Here is a 21,559-nt window from a genome sequence, read left to right on the forward strand (position 1 = left end):
GGAGCTATGGTGAGCAATGTAAGTCTTTTAACTTCTCAAATTCATTTCTATTAAAGTTAAGCTTGCAAAGGCATGAACTGAAACGCGCCAGATTGAACTCGAGTTGTGAATGTATGCCGCGAGTGTAGTCGCGATTACCTCAGCTCTCATCACTCGTGCAGTTAGTGCTCAGTGCTGTGAGACTCGCGCGGTGACTCATTATATTGAACAGACACGTTCAGTTTTTAATTGTAGTGTCTTCTCTAACTCAGTCACTGTAATGAAGTTGGTGGTGTTGGGAATGGCCTCACAGGGCAGCGAAGCATTCTGGGAATTGTAGTCTTTCATCCCCATGGGACAAAAATACATTTTCTGTCTTTTCTCAGTCTAGAAGACACCAAATTCAAAAATAATTTCACATTTCTACTGCATTGATGACCCAGTTTAAATACAGATTCATCTTCCCAGCGCTGAAGTACCCCTTTAATTATATTTACAGCTGTTTTAACTATCCTTGTTTTTAATTTTTAATTCTTACACATTGTATTCTTTTTTTCTCATGCATATTTTACCACTATTTTAATGTAAAGCACTTTGAATTGCCATTGGGTATGAAATGTGCTAAACTTGCCTTGCCTTGGTTGCCTTGGTAAGTACTACACTGTAAAAAATTTGTGGGGTTTTTTGTTGGTTTAACTTAAAAAAGTAAGTAACCTGGTTGCCTTAACATTTTGAGTTTATTGAAATAAAAAATTTGAGTTGATACAATGAAGGAAATTTGTTTAATAAATAGAAACTCAAAATATTTTTCTATCTGAACCACATAAAAAATTTGATAAATCATGAAAAAAGCACAATTTGGCATGTTTCACTGCGTCATCAGAAATAACACACACATAATTTCCCAATATGCTTACAAAATATTTTAATAATCTTTTAATAAAGGTTGTCGAATCTCAAAAAATGTTCATTGTATTTACTCAATTTTAATTTCAATGAACTCAAAATTTTAAGGCAACCAGGTAACTTTTTTTCTAAATAATTTTTTACAGTGTAGGGTTGAACAACTTCAGATGTTTTAAAATATTTCATAACTAAAACTCGTTTTGTGTTCACCGGCCCTTACCATACATGCTTGCAACTTAATAAAAGCTCACTGAGATGAAACAGAGACCAGATATCTTTACCAACTATCTGAAAGTGAAAAGCACATAACAGGCATAATACCGGTATTTAATTTTAGTTCAATATGCATCACATGACTAAACATGCATCGTCGTTTTCAAATACCTCCGTTTTCAGTCCACACTACAGAGCGAAAACGGCATTTTCAGGAAAAAAACAGTCTCAGTGTGGAAGGCCAAAACTGAGAGAAAAAGATGCGTAAAAACGCATTAGGGTATGTTTACATGATAAAAATGTACTAAAAACAAACATTGTCAAAACTATCCCCGCTCATACAGATCTGCAAAAATGACTAAAAAGGCTGTATTATGCATGCCAGGCCAGTAGTTGACGATGTTACTTTAAGAAACACCCCGCGATTATGTAATACACATGCGCATGACGTCACTGTTTTCACATATTCCCGTTTTTGTTTTCATGGAAATGCAGTTTTCAAAAACTTGTGTTTTCATGCCCCCAAAATGCCATTGTCGTGTAAATTAACTGCCAAAACGCATATTTTTTTTCCCATTTTTAGTTAAAAACAGCGTTTTGTAAAGGAAGTCTGAACTCTTTACAATATGCATCACATGGCTAAACATGCATTGTCATTTACAAATACCTACATTATTAAACAGTCTACACTACAATGTGAAAACAGTGTTTTCAAAATTATCCACTTGGGGAGAGCGTCTTCAAAAGCTCAGTGTGGACGGACATAACATAACTTATGTTATGTAGACTGTAGGGATGGTCAAAACGCATATGCCATTTTCACAACACCTCTCGTTGTTCAGATCAGAGGTCCAGTTTCTCTGCAGCATCTCAGTGCATCTGACAGAGAAACCCAACACCGTTTAACCCAGGTCCTGATACCACTGACCCTTGGCCTAAACCCGGGGGACCCTGGAAACCAGACTTCCTGTAGGCCACCGTGTGTGTGGGGTGCCAAGGCCCTGACCTGTTTGACGCCATCACTGGCGTCCCTCCCTAAGGGATTGAGTAATCTTTTTAACGTCAGTCTTACACAGCAGGTGACGAAATGCTAACGTAATTTGTGGTGCCAGACAGCTGTTTGGTCTCTTATTATCGAGCGGTGTTAATCTCTTAGACTCTGTCGTGATTACGTAGGGAGGACGGGCCGGTCCTGAAGTCTCAGAGAGTGGCCTGACAAGCCAGACCCACATTAAGATGTTTGGTCTGGAAACTCAGCATTGGCAGCTCAATCCGAGGGGCGGGATAAACGGTTGACTTTCAAACTCCCTCTGGATCCGATAGAATAGAGATACAACCAACCAGAGCAACAAAGGTGAAGCGGAGCTCGTTGATAGATTCAACTTTTGCTGTATCCGGTCGGCAAAACTCCGAACACATCTTCCCTTTTTAAGAATGACTTCAGTGCCGTTCTTTGTTCTTTTCTCAGAGAAAAGCTTAACTCAAAATCTTCCAGAGTCTCAGTCAAAGCTGATTCGAAAGACCGCCGTTCGCCAGTTTCTGTGTTTACTAAAAGCACACAAGCACAACTCGGCCGTCATTATGTTAAGCCCCGCCCACTGACTCTATACACGATGTGATTGGCCCGACCAGAGTTTGGCGTTTACAGCTCAGAAGTGTATTCAGAGTTGCTAGACGACACTCGAGGCAGATTAGATTCGCTGCTGCTAGGGTGCGTCTAGATTTCTAGGCTACTCAGAGACTCGTTTCAGAATAATGTTTGACTTTTGAGTGGACACAATTAGCTGATAAAGTGGTAACTGCACTCTGTTTTCTCGTTATATCCCAATAGGCAGATATTGATAAGATTATTAGTCAAACAATATGATATTTTCAATGGCTGATAGTGATAATTATATCTAGGGCTGTTTACACCTGGCATTAAGATGCGTTTTGGTCAATCAGATCATAAGTAGACGAGGCAGACACATTTCCGTTTACACCTGGTGTTTTACTACGTCTTTTTTGTCCACTTTTAATCACTTCTGTCCTGATTTCATCGAGGGGAGGGTAAATGGCAGGTAAATGTATGGGCTTTTTTCAAACCTTTTGATCTAATGAGCAAAATAAGCTTATGCAAATTACATATGACCGGGATCGGAGATGACGAATTAAAACACGAACATTGTTCTTGGGACGTTTTTCGTCTTCAAACCAAACTTGGTTCTCCATCCGACAAAGTTTAAATCTGGCTAGCGCACTTCCAATAATGTCTACGCATTCGGTCAGTAGGCAGAGAGTATTCGTATTTTAGTGGCTGTTCGAACACATGAGCGTTTACACTATGAAAGCAATCCGGTTGAATGTGTTTTTAACTACCTCTGGAAGTGGTCAAAAATGGACAAGCTCAAAATGTTTTAGACATTTACTGCTGTATTTAGCGTCGTGTACTTGTGATCCGATCGACCAAAACGCATCTTAACATCAGGTGTAAACGGCTTAGAGAGCAAGGTGCCTGATGGCTGTTATAATGCAGTGAAGTGCTTTTATTTAGCATTTTTAATGCACTTTTTTGTTGCACATAAGAGCAGATGCGGCCATTTGTAACTTGAATGTATCCAATGTATAAAACATTCTGATAGAATGCAGTATAAAATGATCATATTATCTTGGTTCAAGAAATCGAGAAATAATAATTATTTTTTACCTATCCCTATTTGATTATTGGTTATTGGTTTACATTATTGATTTGTAACACAAAGAATTTTACTGTTAAGTGCACTTTGTTATTCTTACTTCTTTCAAAGAAAATTATAGAAACTTTTTTTCCACCACAGAAAGCAATTCTGACTTTATAACACACAATTGTGAGATACAAATCAGAATAGGGAAATATGAACTTGCAATTGTGAGACAAAAAGTTGCAATTACCTTAAAAAATGTTTTATTATGTAGTGGAAACAAGCTTCCAAAGAAAATCGCTTGCTTCCACTAATACCAAAATGTTGGATAGTTTCAGTAAAATCATTTGAGTGACAGTGAAATGAACATGAATTTGAGAATGTCTTTGTGCCTGTTTTGAATTTCTAAATTGAAATTGAGATGATTTGAGATGACCCAAGAGCTTCAGTGGAGCTCTGTATAATACAAGTTAATAATGAGAAATTTGCTGAATAGAAAGCCTAATTTCCAATGTCTTTACATGAAGGTTTGCAGTATATTGACATGGTTGTTGGTTGATATTGTTTGCAAGATTTGTTGGCTAATTGAATGATCTCAAAATGGCCAAACGTGTGATTTATCTACTTCAATAATATATCAGTCTGTCACTCGATTAGGCAAGACAATTATATGAATAATGTACACTTTTGTGGATTTGTGCTGTGAACATGCACGCATGCACACACTCCGTTCAGGTCAAGATTAATGACACACCTCCAGGGTAGGAAGTCACAGTAAACCCAGCTGCCTGTCTGAGCGCTGGGGCCATTTACATCTTTGCATTTGAGGCCCCGTACGTTTGAAGCTTGGGATGGTTATTAGAGGATCGAGCATGTGATCACACAGACCGATTGATGATGTCCGGATGGGGCTCATTTACTTCTGCTAAACAGCCTTTTAATCAGCCAAACTGACTGTCTTACCTGAGCCTGTACCCGCTGCTCCGGATCTGTGCTTACACCATCTGTAACTTTATAGATTTGGTTTGGAAATGTGCCAGCTAACTTGAAAAATGAATGACTTTTTCTTTCTAACGGCAAAGTTCTCCTACAGAAAGGTGGAAACATGCATTCTGTCAGATTCAATGTGTTTTAGATGAGGGGAATGAACGGAAACCATGTCACATTTCACTCCAAAAAAAGAAATGTTTTCTGCACATATTCTTATTTTGTTCTTTTGATTTTAAGCTCAGTTTTGTGAGATTTACCTGGACAGTACTATAACATTTATAATATTTACTGGTTGGACTCTGGACTCTTTGACCTTTCCCTTTGCCCTGACCTTTGACCTCCCACACTCCCTACCGACCCCACCATGACTCTTTTGTCTAGAGTCTACATCTGGTCTGGAGCTTCGCATGCCCTCACGTTTTGTTTAGCGCTCGTAGTAATCTCTCAAATGAGACACGCAACCAGAAGACAATCCTTCCTCCATCTATCTATCTATCTATCTATCTATCTATCTATCTATCTATCTATCTATCTATCTATCTATCTATCTATCTATCTATCTATCTATCTATCTATCTATCTATCTATCTATCTATCTATCTATCTATCTATCTATCTATCTGTCTGTCTGTCTGTCTGTCTGTCTGTCTGTCTGTCTGTCTGTCTGTCTGTCTGTCTGTCTGTCTGTCTGTCTGTCTGTCTGTCTGTCTGTCTGTCTGTCTTGAGTATGACCCTGTATGACATCATGAAGGGCGGGATTCCTTGAGCGAGAGCGAGAGCTGTCCATCAGCGAGCTTTGTTCGGTTTAGGGGAGCCACCATCATTTTATTTTTAGACCACAAAAACATCAATGTCACTAAAGAAGTGTGTTTGGTTGTGAGGGAGAGAGAAACTTGTTCAGCTTCCCAAATAACCCAGCGTTATTTGGGAACAAGGAAACAGTGGATGCAGTTTGTTTTCCCGGAACTCTGCAAGTGTGTTTGTTTGTTCCCGGTCACTAGGCCAAACCGCAGGCGGAGAGTGAAACTGCATTAATTCTGCAACTGCAGTCCATTGTTGGCAATCTAATTATTTGATGTGTGTATACACTTATAAGTGCAAATAATATGAACAACACCAATGTACAGTAATTCAAAAGTTTTACATGGATAATGCCATGATGTATTGTGTGTGTGTGTGTGTGTGTGTGTGTGTGTGTGTGTGTGTGTGTGTGTGTGTGTGTGTGTGTGTGTGTGTGTGTGTGTGTGTGTGTGTGTGTGTGTGCGTACCATGATTTTTTTATCTCCGCTTTTCCTCATTTGTAAGTTGCTTTGGATACCAGCATCTGCTAAATTATTATATGTAAAACTGTATCTTGCGTTTGTCTACACTTCACCTCAAGATCATTACTTTTTGTTTTTGAAATAAGTTTTTTTATGGTCAACAAGACTGCATTTATTTGATCAAAAATACAGTACAAACTGTAATATTGTGAACTATCATTACAATTAAAAATGTAAGCCTTCTATTTTAATATATAGTGAAGTGTAATTTATTCTCAAAGCTGAATTTATCATCATTACTCCAGTCTTCACATGATCCTTTACTAATCATTCTCATATGAGGATTTACTGCTCAAGAAACATTTATGATTATTATCAATGTTGAAAATGTGTTGTTGCATCAAAAACATTTTTTTGTGGAAACTGCAATATTTTCCCCCCAGGATTCTTTGATACGTATATAAAGTAGAAATCTTTTGTAACATTTTACATTTCTTTCCTGTCACTTTTTATCAATTTAATGTGTCCTTGCTGAACAAAACAATCAATTTCTTTAAAACTAAATGAATGAATAGGCCCATTTGTCACACTTTTACTTCAGTGTTTCTTAGTGCAGGTTTATTGTTAAACTCAATTTCGTTTTATTCACACACTACACACAACACTTTTTTAGAATGGACTAAAATACATTATATATGTTTTGTTAAAACCAAATATTTTTTAGGTTGCTTTATTATTGCCATTCTCTGCTCTTTTTATAGGGCACATATTGTTTTCTAAAAGAATTGCTACAACTTTGCCAACTCAAAGTCTGCATCTGAGCTGTAAACTTTGATAAACTGAGCACGCTTGGCAACACATAAAACAGACATCAGAAGTGTCTTTATCAGAGATTTAGTTTTCTTTCTCTGTTTTATGAGAATACCGTAACGTATTACTTCCACAGGACCACAATCTCAAACAGGCTTCTATGAAATCTATTTGTAGATGTCTATGTATCTTACATTTACATTTAACATTTAATCATTTAGCAGACACTTTTATCCAAAGCGACTTAAAAAAAGAGGAGAGCAATAGAAGCAACGAAACAAACAAGGGCAACAGCCTGCAAGTGCTGTAAGAAGTCTCAGTTAATCGAGCACAGTACACAACCCCCCCCCCCCCCCAAACAAACAAACAAACAGAAAATGTAATTGGATGTGATCACTTTATACACTGTAACTAATGTGCTAAAGTTATACTACATGATGTGTAATGATATGCCTGAATGATGTTTCACTGTGTCATTCCTAAATTGTCTCAATAATGGCCATTAAGGGGAGTTTTAAGGCCACAGAGTCGTCTCTGTTTTCCCGCAGTCCAGAGAAACAAGCAGTAACCTGTTAAATATCAGTTGTCCGGTTCTGATGCTTTAGCATGCAATATTTCAGAGCAAAACCAGGTTTAATCGAGTGTAACGTGTGCTGCAGTTTATTTAAATAATGCGGTTGCCATTAGTTGTTTTCAGTGAATCCCCCCTGTACGTTTAGACGCTGGTGGTCTGTCTGACATGTCCCATTGTCTTGTCTTTCTCCGGTGGCCTCTCGTGGTCTTTGTGCTGGTCAGGAAACACATCCTCGGCTTCCTTTCTTCCTTTCAGCCTGATGTTTAGATGTGGTTGTGGTCAGGTGAAACCCCTCGGAGAAACCTCACCACCTGTTGCATTTCCAAAACATGTTGCTAAGTGGACCGGGCTTGTAAGGACAAGAGATCAGGAGATTGTCACTTGTTCTTGTGAATTTGTATCCAGTTTCTCCTTTTCTTTCACTGGTGCATGACAAACTCCCGCCTTCATCAACATTTGGGACTGAATGACAAGGACCTGGCCACAAACACAGGAATGCTGAGTGTTATTATAGGGTTGCATGGCTCTCTGTCTCTCGAATGGTTTTTGAGGTTTATTGTGATGTTTTTAATACCATAAATTGTTGAAGATTCATTTAAAGGTTAGCATGAACTGTAAATTGTGTTGATATTTTTCCCTATTCGAACGTTTATCTGAGTGATACGGCTTCTCGAACCATTTGCTTTTGGGTGCATACATAAAATAAAAATAAAAACGGTAAAAGCCTGTCAAAATGTTTCCTGTTTGCTCAGTCAGATTGGCCTTGATCTATCTATCTATCTATCTATCTATCTATCTATCTATCTATCTATCTATCTATCTATCTATCTATCTATCTATCTATCTATCTATCTATCTATCTATCTATCTATCTATCTATCTATCTATCTATCTATCTATCTATCTGTCTGTCTGTCTGTCTGTCTGTCTGTCTGTCTGTCTGTCTGTCTTCTATCTGTCTGTCTGTCTGTCTGTCTGTCTGTCTGTCGGTCGGTCGGTCGGTCGGTCCGTCCGTCCGTCCGTCCATCCATCCATCCTATCAAGGTTCAGTTTGTGAATGACTGCTGTTCAACTTGTGTGGAACTCATGCCCTGTTCGTCATGTTCACGTCAAAGTTTCGCAACACTTTTAATTCTTTTGTTTTGCTTTTCACGGACACATTTATTCCATTCCCAGGCCTTTTAAAGTCTTAATTATAATCATATGAAACATGTCTTTTATTTTTGCCCTGTAGGGTCTCTGATTGAAAGCACGCAGTACTACAGCCGTCACTGGGGTCAGAAAGCCGCTGCTGACTTTGAAGTGCAGTTGCTCTCGTCAGAGGTTTTAATGGCCTCAGTCATGTGAGTGTGGACTGGGGTTTGTGGCTCAGGCTGACCTGCGTCCGGGGGTGAAGCGGGCCGTCACTCTGGCACCATTCTTACATAACCTCAGGGCTCGCTGTGACACGCTGGTTAGGCTTTGCGACCACTGTTACCCTGCAGGAGGGGTCAATTTTGACACCGTGGCCCACCACACTGGTGCCCTTTATGTGTTCATTACAAGGCCTGTTGGTCAACGTCTGTGTTGGACAGTTGACATAATGGGATTCTTTGATGGACCTTTAGGGCCGTATTAAGCCAACAGGTCACAGGGATTGACCGGTCTGCGGGGGTAATGGTGTGTGACAGCGTGTCCGTCATGCTATGGATTACTCTATTGGCCTGCAACATGCTTAAGGGAATAACACACTGGCCCTTGTGGTTTCAGAATGATTTTAGAGTGACCAGAATCTGTTTTTCTGTTTCAGTCCAATGATCCGCCCATCCGTCCGTCCATGTATCATTCATTCAGTCTGTCTATCTTTCTATTTATTATGAATTCACTCTGTCTATCTTTCTATCTGTCTATCTTTCATTCCGTCTGTCTGTCTGTTAATTTATCATTCATTCATTCAGTCTATCTGTCTATTTATCATTCATTCATTCTGTCTGTCTGTCTGTCTGTCTGTCTATCTATTGGTCTGTCTGTCGATCGATCGTTTGTTCGTTCGTTCATTCTGTCTGTCTGTCTGTCTGTCTATCTATCTATCGTTTGTTTGTTCGTTCATTCTGTCTGTCTGTCTGTCTATCTATCGGTCTGTCGATCGATCGTTTGTTCGTTCGTTCATTCTGTCTGTCTGTCTGTCTGTCTGTCTGTCTGTCTATCGTTCGTTCGTTTGTTCGTTCGTTCTGTCTGTCTGTCTGTCTGTCTGTCTGTCTGTCATTCATTCATTCATTCATTCATTCATTCATTCATTCATTCATTCATTCATTCATTCTGTCCGTCTGTCTGTCTGTCTGTATGTCTGTCTGTCTGTCTGTCATTCATTCCCTCTGTCTGTCTGTCTATCTGTCTGATCGTTCGTTTGTTCATTTGTTCGTTCGTTCGTTCATTCATTCATTCATTCTGTCTGTCTGTCTGTTCATCTGTCTGTCTGTCATTCATTTATTCATTCCGTCCGTCCGTCCGTCCGTCTGTCTGTCATTCAATCAATCTGTCTGTCATTCATTTCATCTGTCTGTCTGTTTGTCTGTCTATCCTTTATTCTATCTGTCTGTTGTTCATTCCTTCTGTCTGTCTATCATTTATTCCATCTGTCTCTCTTTTATTCATTCCCTCTGTCTGTCTATCATTCATTCTGTCTGTCTATCATTCATTCTGTCTGTCTGTTTGTCTGTCTATCCTTTATTCTATCTGTCTGTTGTTCATTCCTTCTGTCTGTCTATCATTTATTCCATCTGTCTCTCTTTTATTCATTCCCTCTGTCTGTCTATCATTCATTCTGTCTGTCTATCATTCATTCTGTCTGTCTATCTATCATTCATTCCCTCTGTCTGTCATTCATTTCATCTGTCTGTCTATCAGACAAAGAAGATTTATTCTTTTTGAAGAAGATATATTGCTTACTTTTTTGCCTTTTCATTTGTTCATTTATAAACATATTACATATTATATATATATATATATCTAAACACATACAATAGTTATTGACATTTTGGGGGGCATCAGATGTCAATACTTATTGTAGAAACTACAAGAAAAACAGGTTAATTATCAGGAAGACAACTGTGGGAAGGAGAGCAGAAAGACACAGCAGAGAAGTCACCTCTTGATAAGCATGCATGTTGTAACCACCGTACTAGTCAAAAGCACGAACACTCAAACGTCTCATATTTGAAACTTTCAGTCACTGTCTGATTGGTGATTGGTGTAATCCTCTCGTCCAATCGCCATCTGCAGGTCTGCATTTGAATCTGACCCTGAAAGAACAGGACAGCATAGGGTTGAATAAATATAACACATCCGGTTCTGGAACCAACCCATTAGGGGAAATAACGGCACACATCCTGTCCTTTATGAGCTCACTTCCTGTTTGGCCCAAGTAAGATTAGAATTTACTGGTATCAGACTTTTATTCAGTTCCCTGAGTCTGTCACCACACAGAACAATAACACTGATTCATTTACTGAAAGCAGAACCGAACAAAACATCTGACTAGTCTCTGTGAATTTCTTAACCCTTCAACTGATTTCTCAACCGCACGGTAGACCTTACTTTGAGTGTTAAAAAATGCAGTCAAATGAAGGAGATGAGACAAAATTCTTCTACAGCTCTATTGCTCTACCCCCCTGTCTGATATTGGCATGGAGGGATCAGACTTTTCACTTCAGTCAGTCACACAAAAAATTAAGTTGCTGATCGGTCATCAAATAATAGGGTCAAACAAGATATCAGTAAAGTAGGGAATCAACCCATAATTATGTAGTTAGTAGGGTGGAGTCCAAACAGTAAAAATATGGAAAAATACAAAAAAATATATACATAAACACCTGTTTGCTAGCCTAGAAATCTAGACGCACCCTAGCGGCAGCAAATTTAATCTGCCCGCGAGTGTTGTCTAGAAACTCTCAATACCCTTCTGAGCTGTATTCCTCAGAATCTGGACGGGCCAATCACATCGTGTATAGAGTCGGCGGGCGGGGCAATAATGACGATGGCCGAGTTGTGTTTGCGTGCTTCTGTTGTCTAGTAAACACAGAAACTGGCGAACGGCGGCGGTCTTTCGAATCAGTTTTGACTGCGATTCTGGAAGACTTGGAGTTAAGCTTTTCTCTGAGAAAAGAACGGCACTGAAGTCATTCTTAAAAAGAGAAGATGTGTTTGGAGTTTTGCCGACTGGATATGGCGAATGTTTAATCTATCAACGAGCTCCGCTTCACCTTCGTTGCTCTGGTTGGTGTAGCGCTATCCTATCGCGTGCAGAGGGAGTTTGAACGACAACCGTTTATCCGCCCCTCGGATTGAGCTGCCAATGGTGAGTTTCCAGACATCTTAATGTGGGTCTGGCTTGTCAGGCTACCAGTTTGCCATAATTTTCCAAAAGTATGCATGACCGTACGGTTGATATGTCTGTAAAGGGTTAAAGGAATGGAAATAGTTTTCATTATTTTTTATTCACCCTCATGTTATGTCAAACACATATGCTGTTACCTTTTTTCTGTGGAAGATGATTTTGATATTTTTCTTGCCCAAAGCTGTCATTAATTCAAAAGACTTGGAATATAGTTAGGGCTTGACATTAACACTCACCAATCCGGCAAACGTGTGTGTATTTCAGCAGTGGCATTTGACGCAGACGCTTTGGCGGGTTAAAATTTCTATATAATGTGTACATTTTTCAAATGTCTTTTAAAATGGCATATGTATATCTAAAACGCATCCAATACTCATTTTCCACAGAATATACACACGATACCAGCTGCTCTCTCCCTCATCTCTCCGACCGTGAGTGAAACACAAACCTGCCTCCGCTCACTCACTCGTTTCATTTGCTCCAGATGAATACTGTTGGTATAACAGGGCTTGAATTTTGCATTGGATTGTGTGTTTCGCACATATTTTTACTTGTTCTCACAGATTTTATGTTCACACCCAAAGTTGAGTAATTTTTCTTAACCCTCATCCTGCCCTGGGTCATTTTGACCCAAAACTTCAAATTCATTGGAGTGGTCCAAAACCCAAGGACTTTTGTTGCACTTGAACCATGAATGCACAATTTTTTTTTACCGGATTCGAGGTTGAAATTTTAAAAAGTAACAAACCCTTCCTCAATTTGACCCCCTAAGGAATTAATGGATATTGAGGGGTACTTCAGTACACATAGAGAAACCTAAAAATACTCAAAATTCAAACTAAAAGTGCCAAAAAATATTTGTATAATGTCTACATGGGTACCTGAATGCATACCGAAGAACTGACTTTAGGACCCAGTGTACCTTATAGAGCTATAAGGCCATCTATTGGCAGGAGTCATGAAATATCATCAGTCATATACACAATATTGTCATAATGCCGGTCTTGGTGAGTGTTCACGTAAACACAGTCAGTTATGTTTTAAGTGAACGTAAACTGTTAGGAAAGAAAACGCATGTGTAACAGTATAATGGATCCATACGTCATGTCTTAAAGTGACAGCAGCCTAATATACCTGCTGCCAAATTATGAGATAACATTAAAATATCTATATGGCAGTTTCCCCGTTTCAATGTTAAAATCGTGGCCAGTGAAAATGAGTGGCTAGTAACTTTAGAAAACCACCAGCCAAAGTAACTGGTGAGCACAAAAGTTAATGTCAAGCCCTGAATATAGTGCACACGTCACATGAACTGTTTTATGATACCTTTGCTGTGTTAATGTATCATTTTTGATTCTTAACATCACCTGTCTCTATTCTTTCTCCTTTTGTGGACCACAGATGAAAATTGGCTGGTTCACTTGGTCCTGTGACGATGTGGATTCGAGCTGAATAAGAGAGGTATGTTTATTGCATTTGTCGTACGTCTGTAGTTTCAGTTTTGCTTTAAATCAATTTTTGTGTAGGCTGGCTTAACATAATAAATGTTGTTTATAATGATTACCACTATAACTGTTTTATACTTTATATTTTTGAATACCATTGAATTTAAAGAAGTTGTTGTTGAGTGAGGGAACTAAAATACATGGTTATAGTGTTTATAATATTTTATTTACTGATATTTTACATTATTGTTTTATGTAATAGCATGTGACTTTCTTGTGATACCAATGCAATGTTGCTGTTTTTTATTTTCTCTCAACAATGCAATGTAATTTCGCCTCGATGTGACAGTCAGGTGCAGCTTATTTTCCAGAAAATATGGTAATTATAAATATAAAACTATTATTAAATTACTTTTAGACTAATTTTCTTTTATACAAACATTCCTAATGAATGTGGTCATGAAAACTGCATGGATAATAATTATAAAAGAAATAGCAAAAAGCATTTAATGTCATCTTTCTCTTAATAAGCCTTTATAAGATAGTAAGATAATAAGCCTTTTCGTCTTGTATCTAAACATATATTCTCTCACACTACAAAAACGAAAACATTTGGAACAATGTGAGGGTGAGAAAATAAAGAGAAAATGCTTGTTTTATTCGGGACAAACTATTCTTTTAAGAAGAATGACATGACATGATAATCCCGGCTGTGAGTATTCATGTTCTTGTAACACAAAAAAATCACAGAATAGATGTAGAAAAAGTGCTTGGCTGAGCAGATTGAGCGTGTCACGCTCACACATGGAGTCTGTTAAAGTCCAGGCCTGGATTCACAGCTGCATCAGCACAGGGAGAATAATAGGGGAGGAACAATAAACCAGGGATCAAGGAAGATAAGGTGGAGGGGAAAGGAAATGCAAGGGTTTGTTTGTGTTGGACTGTCCCTTCCTCTCCTCTCTGCTCCAGTCCCTGAGGGCTCTGGCGTGAGGGTCTCCGGCGGTTCCTCCTGAAGCAGGAAGGAGTCGCCGCCTCAGACACGGAGCTGTGGGCTGCTGAGTGAGGAGTTTTACCTTTTATTAGCTTTTATGGGTCTGGAGCGACGCTTCCCACTGAGGCACTGACTCCACTGTAGACTCTGATCATGTGTTTTGAGCTCCTTTCTGCAAAAAGGACAAGAACCACCATAAAATAATCTGTATGACTCGTGCACCTTTTTCACTGAAAACTCTACTGACGTATGCCAGTATGGTTGTCTCAAAACCAATGTTCATTTATTTTATATATCATATTTTTATTTGCAAAAACAAATTAAATCAATTATTTGTATAGAGACAATACTTTTTACAGTTGACCTGTTCAGTTTGACATCAGACATTCTCAAAAACATCCAGCCATAGACGAATCTGATTAGTTAATCATTTAAAATAAATAAATAAAATAATAATAAGAATGTATTTAATGTTTTTTTTACAATATGTTTCTTGCATTTAGTGTATGCAATTTGAGTGAAAATATTTTCTAAGTAATTTTTATATATATTTTATATATTGATGATGTCATTGAATTGATATATATATATATATATATATATATAGAGAGAGAGAGAGAGAGAGAGAGAGAGAGAGAGAGAGAGAGAGAGAGAGAGAGAGAGAGAGAGAGAGAGAGAGAGAGAGAGAGAGAGAGAGAGAGAGATTTTCAGTGAATAATTTGTATTTGACCAACGTTTTACCCAAAGTAATTTTTTAATGACCCCGTAACCTTGACTCCGGTAGCACCATCCTGTACTCAGTTTTGGCCTATTTCTCACACAAAGCTATATTGTATGACTTAAAAAATAGATTCAAGAACTATCAATAAAACAAAGTTTGAATGGAGTCAGGAATGGTTCAGGAACGCTCAATAGGGCTGAATACTTAATATTCAATAAGTTGAATGTGTGCAGAAATGTTTGAGTTAATATCGAGACCTCTGACTTTTGAATGCAGGATTAAGACTTTTGGGAAAATCTGTGATCAGTTTGAGAACTTTATTTTCCTGAAATTTGCTCTTGATTTCATCTAATTGCTGTCTAGGAGAAACAAGGATGCCAAAGATATCTGTGATGTTTCTCTTCTTATTGACTGTTAAAGCTACACTGTGTAACTTTTTTAGTTTATTCTTAGCTAAAAACACTTAGTTCTTTCAAAAATATATGTGCTCATTAATGCATATTTACTTCTTTCAAGTAATAAAGTATTCTCGTAAGTTTATAATATGCCATTGAAAATACATACGGGTGAGGGGTTCGAATGCCGGTCGCCATGTTGCTCCTCCATCTTGAAAGTACATTAGCCAAAGAGGGACATACCCGTAAATTCAAGCTTCGCCTTTCGCGTTTTAACACTCGATGGCACCGTGTCGAATGTGAAGAGGGGGATTGCCATGTTAATCTTGGACTAAATCGGCCACCGTAGGAGTTAAAACGAAATCAGAATTGAGAGGAACAGAAACTAATATTCGCTGGATGGTCATATACCTTTACACCACTAGATGGGGGAAAATATCACACAGTGGAGCTTTAATATTTTATTGGGGGGGTAAAACACAATTTCACTTTTCTAACTTTAGTTAGTGTGTAATGTTGCTGTTTGAGCATAAACAGTATCTGCAAACGCTCAAAGTTTAAAGCAAAGGGAGATATTTGCATTTAAAGAAATCATTTTCTAAGGACTACAGCAAACGGCCGGAAGGGAACTACAGCCTTTTCCTCAACTCTCACTGACATCAGCAGCTCCAATATTTACATAAACCCCTCCTTCGAGAATATTAAATAAGGGGGGCGAGTCCATTTTTATTGCTGTGGAGAAGAGTATAGGCTGGAGTGTGCTAGGCGGTTAGCCAATCACAACACAGCTGGGCCAATCTGAGCCAATCTGAGCCCATTGCGTATTTTTGAGGGACTGCCTTCATAGAACCAGAAACCATCAGACCGTTTTTACAAGGAGAGACAGAGCAGTGTACAATAAAGGTCAAACCCATGGTAAAAAATAATGCATTTTTTTACAAACGAAGCATGAACACGTTATGGTGTACCCCAAAAACACAATCAAGCCTTTGAAAGAATGTGTTTTACCACCCCTTTAAGGAGCAAGCTATAAAGAGACATCGACCTGAGGTTTTGTCAGCACGCGTTATTAATCGTGTGAGCTGAGATGACACACGTCATCCAGCTGTTCACACGTGTCTTTGGCAGCACACAGAATGAATGTCCGTTCCTCCAGCACCGCTCTCGTGATGTCTGGAGGTCTGTGAACTGAAAAAGCCTCTGTAAATATAGCGCTGTGGCTCTCGTGGAAATCTGACCTAGAAAAGGAATCCTTGAATAAATTATTTTGGGAAGTATTTTTATCCCAGCAGTGACAACCCATGAACATGCTCTCAGTCTGCTGCCCTAGTCATGCAAACCCCTTTAAATTGACACTTTTAAGACACAATGACAAGAGAGACGTAAAGCATGATCGTTTGGAGTCATTCATGTTGCATTTGCCATCGGTTGACCAGTTCAAACTAACTGCTGACTGAACATCAGCCTCAAAAATCATAATCATACCATATTGAGATCATGATTATTTAACTTTAACTACTCACTGATGTTGGAAAATCTAAAATAAAACCAAGTGAAGTGCATAACACTGATTATCTCTTCATCACGGCCTGTTAGTGGGTGGGATATATTAGGCAGCAAGTGAACATTTTGCCCCCAAAGTTGATGTGTTAGAAGCAAGAAAAATAGGCAAGCGTAAAGATTTAAATGAGTTTGACAAGGGCCAAATTGTGATGGCTAGATGACTGGGTCAGAGCATCTCCAGAACTGCAGCTCTTGTGGGCTGTTCCCGGTCTGCAGTGGTCAGTATCTATCAAAAGTGCTCCAAGGAAGGAACAGTGGAGAACCGGCCACAGGGTCATGGGCGGCCAAGGCTCATTAATGCACGTGGGGAGCGAAGGCTGGCCCGTGTGGTCCGATCAAACAGACGAGCTACTGGAGCTCAAATAGCTCAAGAAGTTAATGCTGGTTCTGATGGTGTGAGAATACACAGAGCATCTCAGTTTGTTGTGTATGGAGCGGCATAGCCGCTGACCAGTCAGGGTGCCCATGCTGACCCCTGTCCACCCCCGAAAGCGCCAACAGTGGCATGTGAGCATCAGAACTGGACCATGGAAGAAGGTGGCCTGGTCTGGTGAATCACGTTTTCTTTTACATCACCTGGATGGCCGAGTGCATGTGTGTCGCTTACCCGGGGAACACTTGGCACCAGGATGCACTATGCAAGGCAAGCCGATGTAGGCAGTGTGATGCTTTGGGCAATATTCTGCTGGGAAACCATGGGTCCTGCCATCCATGTGGATGTTACTTTGCACGTATCACCTACCTAAGCATTGTGTCAGACCATGTTCAGCCTTTCATGGAAACGGTATCCCCTGGTGGCTGTGGCTCTTCCAGCAGGATAATGCTCCTGCCACAAAGCAAAAATGCTTCAGGAATGGTTTGAGGAGCACAACAACGAGTTTGAGGTGTTGACTTGGCCTCCAAATTCCCCACATCTCAATCCAATCGAGCATCTGTGGGATTTCCTGAACAAAAAAGTCTGATCCATGGAGGCCACACCTCAACACTTGCAAGATCTGCTGCTAACATCTTGGTGCCAGATAATAATATAATTGATAATATAATAATATAATTGATATAATAATAATATAATTATATTAGCTATTTTAGTTCTTGGTCTTATGCAGGCTTCATGTATCCTTGTAACCTCGATTGTATTTGTGAGATTAATGCACATTAATGACCAAAATGTTGCTCAGGAGTGTTGAAATGTCAAGTGTTGACATGTCAAAAATCGTGGTGGAAATAAATTGCAATTGTGAATGCTGACCGTGCTATTAATGCATTTGTTGTGCTATTGATGAAGAAGGGCAATAAAACTTGGCAGAAAACACTTATTTGTCAATAAGAACTTTTGTGACAAACATAACACCTTTCCACACCTAATGCTCATCTTTGCACTTCATTTTGTTGCATGAGCTCTCCAAAAATGAACTGGTTTAAAAGTAATAAAGAAAGAAAGTATAATGCGCAACATGTATCTTAATTCTTTTCGAGAATCATTTAAACACTCATCACAACTCAAGGGGGTGATAGAGTTTCCTTCAAATGTCTGTGCCATTTAACCCGATTTCATTCAGGTAGCAGCACTAAATGTGTTTAACTGAGCTGCTCAGATTGTCTTCTGTTACTGGACACTGATATCTTTAAATGCTGTCAGTCTGTGATTGCTCGAGTACGTGTTTGTCTTTGTCTTCTAACACACACAAAAACCAGACACAAACAAACACGATGACAAAAGGCTCTGTCTCCCACTCTTCACCGTGACGTCACCGCACAATACTTCACATTTTCCTACAGAACAATACAGATCTGTTCACTTTTTTTTCCTGCTGTTGGTTTTATAACCGCACAAAAGCATGACGGTGGCCGATTGTACTTGTCGTTGCTGTGCTCTCAGCCACATATACATAATTTTGCCAGGTTTTGCTTCTCACATCATTTGAGTAATGGCAGTCATCTAGAGAGATGTTCCTTTAATCTTCTTTGAGGTCGTGCAATTTGGCGCGGCGAAGCTCGTCTAGGAGAACCGGCTGAGACAATGTGTGCATTGTGAGCGGTTCAAGTGGACCTGGGGATATGATGTTTTGGGCTGGAATCTAAATATGAGGGAGAGATTTGAGGTCAATCATCTCCTTCTTTGTGATGACAGACAGACGGAAGAATGTCTTACTCTCAGCCGTACAGCTGTTCTCTCAGTACACTGGTTCTTACTCATATGTGTTGGGTCTGACCGCGGTGCTAAAAGCAGAGCAGCTTGACTCAAATCTGAAACGTCCTCTGTGATGTGTCTCATTTCTGCCAAATGCGCCCTCAGCATCTTCATTTCCTCAAACTCCTCGTTTTCTCACTCATTATGCCATCATTGGTAATCACTGGATGTACTAGGGATTTCCCTCGATAGAAATGGCATGCAGGCTTTAACCCATTAGTGCCATTAAAAGGCTAGTTCACCCCAAAATTTAAATTGTCATCATTTACTCTCCCTCACGTTATTCCAAACATGTATGAGTTTCATTCTTCTGCTGAGCACAAAAGAGGATTTTTTGAAAAACGTGGGGAACCAAACACCCATTCACTTCAATAGTAGAAAGAAAGAAAAAAAATACCATAAACCCATCAACTGCTTGGTTTCTGACATTCTTCAAAATGTCTTCTTTTGTGTTAGGGAAAGTGTTAGAGTGAGCAAATTTCAAAATATAATTTTTATTTTTTGGGGAACTATCCCTTTATTAGATACTTAGATACTTCTTAGAGTAAATGAGTAAATCCATTCCAAGAGTTTTAATTTAACGCTTCCATATTTTGCTAAAGATATAAGTAGCAAAGAAAAAAAGAGACAATATACTCTGAAAAAAAAGGAAAACACACATTGTCCAATGTACTTAAAGGGTTAGTTCTCCCAAAAATAACATTTATGTCATTAATGACTCACAATACATTTTGGTCCAAAAATAGAAAAAATGACTTTATTCAGCATTGTCTTCTCTTCCGGTATTTTTTCAGTCCTCAAATAAAGATTCAATCAGTTATGAATCAGCGGATTGATTCCTGATTCAGATCGCCAATGTCACGTGATTTCACAGTTTCGCAGTTTGGCACGTGATCCAAATCATGAATCAATACACTGATTCATGACCTAATGTTTGTTTTACTTAATTTATTCATGTGAAACCGATTCATGTAAATCCAACACACACTTTTTTTCAGTGTATATTTTATTTTATTTTTGAACAAAGATAAAAAACAAAAAACAAAAAAGATTTTTTTTTGTGGTATTACACAGCTCAAATCTTAAATTATATTGTATTATAATATAATACTTATTTAATTAAATGTATTATTTTGTATTATACTATTTTTTTATGATTTTCTTTCAAATATTCAATAGTTTTTATATTTATATTGTAAGAAACGCACACAGGCGCGCACACACACAGGGCTGAGCTGTTTTGTTCTGTTTGTGTGTGTGTGTGTGCGTGCGTTTTATGTAAATTACAAGTGTAATAAATAAAATGTATTTTTTATATTATACTATTCATTTATATGTGTTAATATGTATTTATAATATAATTATTATAATTTTAACCATATGGTTCAATTTAGTTTATTTTTAGAGACCGATATTTTAATGAATAGTTTTGCTATAATGACTTGGCAGGTCTTCAGAGTCCAGCTCCTGGCAGGAGGACAGATTCTCTGGCCGTGGTTTTGGAGAGCGTCCAGGTCTCCTCCAGATCCTCTTCTCTCCAGCGGCTCCTTATCATGTCAGAGCAGAACTGTTGGCCTGAAGAAGAGCTTGTGGTAAACCACAGAAACATCTGAAGTTCGGCGAGTGATAAGTGCATCAGTGAGTTGTGTTTTCCCCTGTTTAACAAAGGAGATCATTTGTACCAACATTTAGAAAACGATAATTAGCTAAATGATATTGCTGAATACGAGCAAGACGTTATATCATCACGCTATACAATCTTCTTAATCAGTATCTTTGTCTTCATTAAAATTTAAAATATCTAAGAGAAAAAATATGGATGGATGGATGGATGGATGGATGGATGGATGGATGGATGGATGGATGGATGGATGGATGGAATGATAGAACGAGATAGAACAATAGATAGAACAAAATAACGATAGATAGAATGATTTAATTATAGATTGAGCGATAGATAGATAGATAGATAGATAGATAGATAGATAGATAGATAGATAGATAGATAAATAGATAGATAGATAGATAGATAGATAGATAGATAGATAGATAGATAGATAGATAGATAGATAGATGGATGGATGGATGGATGGATGGATGGATGGATGGATGGATGGATGGATGGATGGATGGACGGACGGACGGACGGACGGACGGACGGACGGACGGACGGATATAGATAGATAGATAGATAGATAGATAGATAGATAGATAGATAGATAGATAGATAGATAGATAGATAGATAGATAGATAGATAGATAGATAGATAGATAGATAGATGGACGGACGGACGGAAGGACGGACGGAAGGATGGATGGAAGGACGGATGGAAGGACGGACATGGATGGATGGATGGATAGATGGATGGACGAACAGATAGAATGATAGAATGAGAGAACAATAAATAGAACAAAATAACAATAGATAGAATGATACATAGAATGATTTAATTATAGATTGAGTGATTTAATGATAGATAGATA

At 38.6% G+C, this 21,559-nt stretch overlaps 1 long non-coding RNA gene across 1 annotated transcript in view; it reads left to right on the plus strand.

Annotated features, from left to right (window-relative positions):
- Window positions 1-20,764, plus strand: part of LOC137083551 (uncharacterized) — a 67,584-nt gene extending 46,820 nt beyond the window's left edge. Inside the window, exons 6-7 of the long non-coding RNA XR_010906517.1 lie at window positions 13,171-13,230; window positions 20,525-20,764. This is a non-coding gene — a long non-coding RNA (uncharacterized lncRNA). The remainder of the gene's footprint in view (window positions 1-13,170; window positions 13,231-20,524) is intronic.
- The last annotated feature ends 795 nt before the right edge of the window (window positions 20,765-21,559 follow it).

The sequence above is a fragment of the Pseudorasbora parva genome, chromosome 7 (assembly GCF_024679245.1).
Source record: "Pseudorasbora parva isolate DD20220531a chromosome 7, ASM2467924v1, whole genome shotgun sequence".
Lineage (NCBI taxonomy): Eukaryota > Metazoa > Chordata > Actinopteri > Cypriniformes > Gobionidae > Pseudorasbora > Pseudorasbora parva.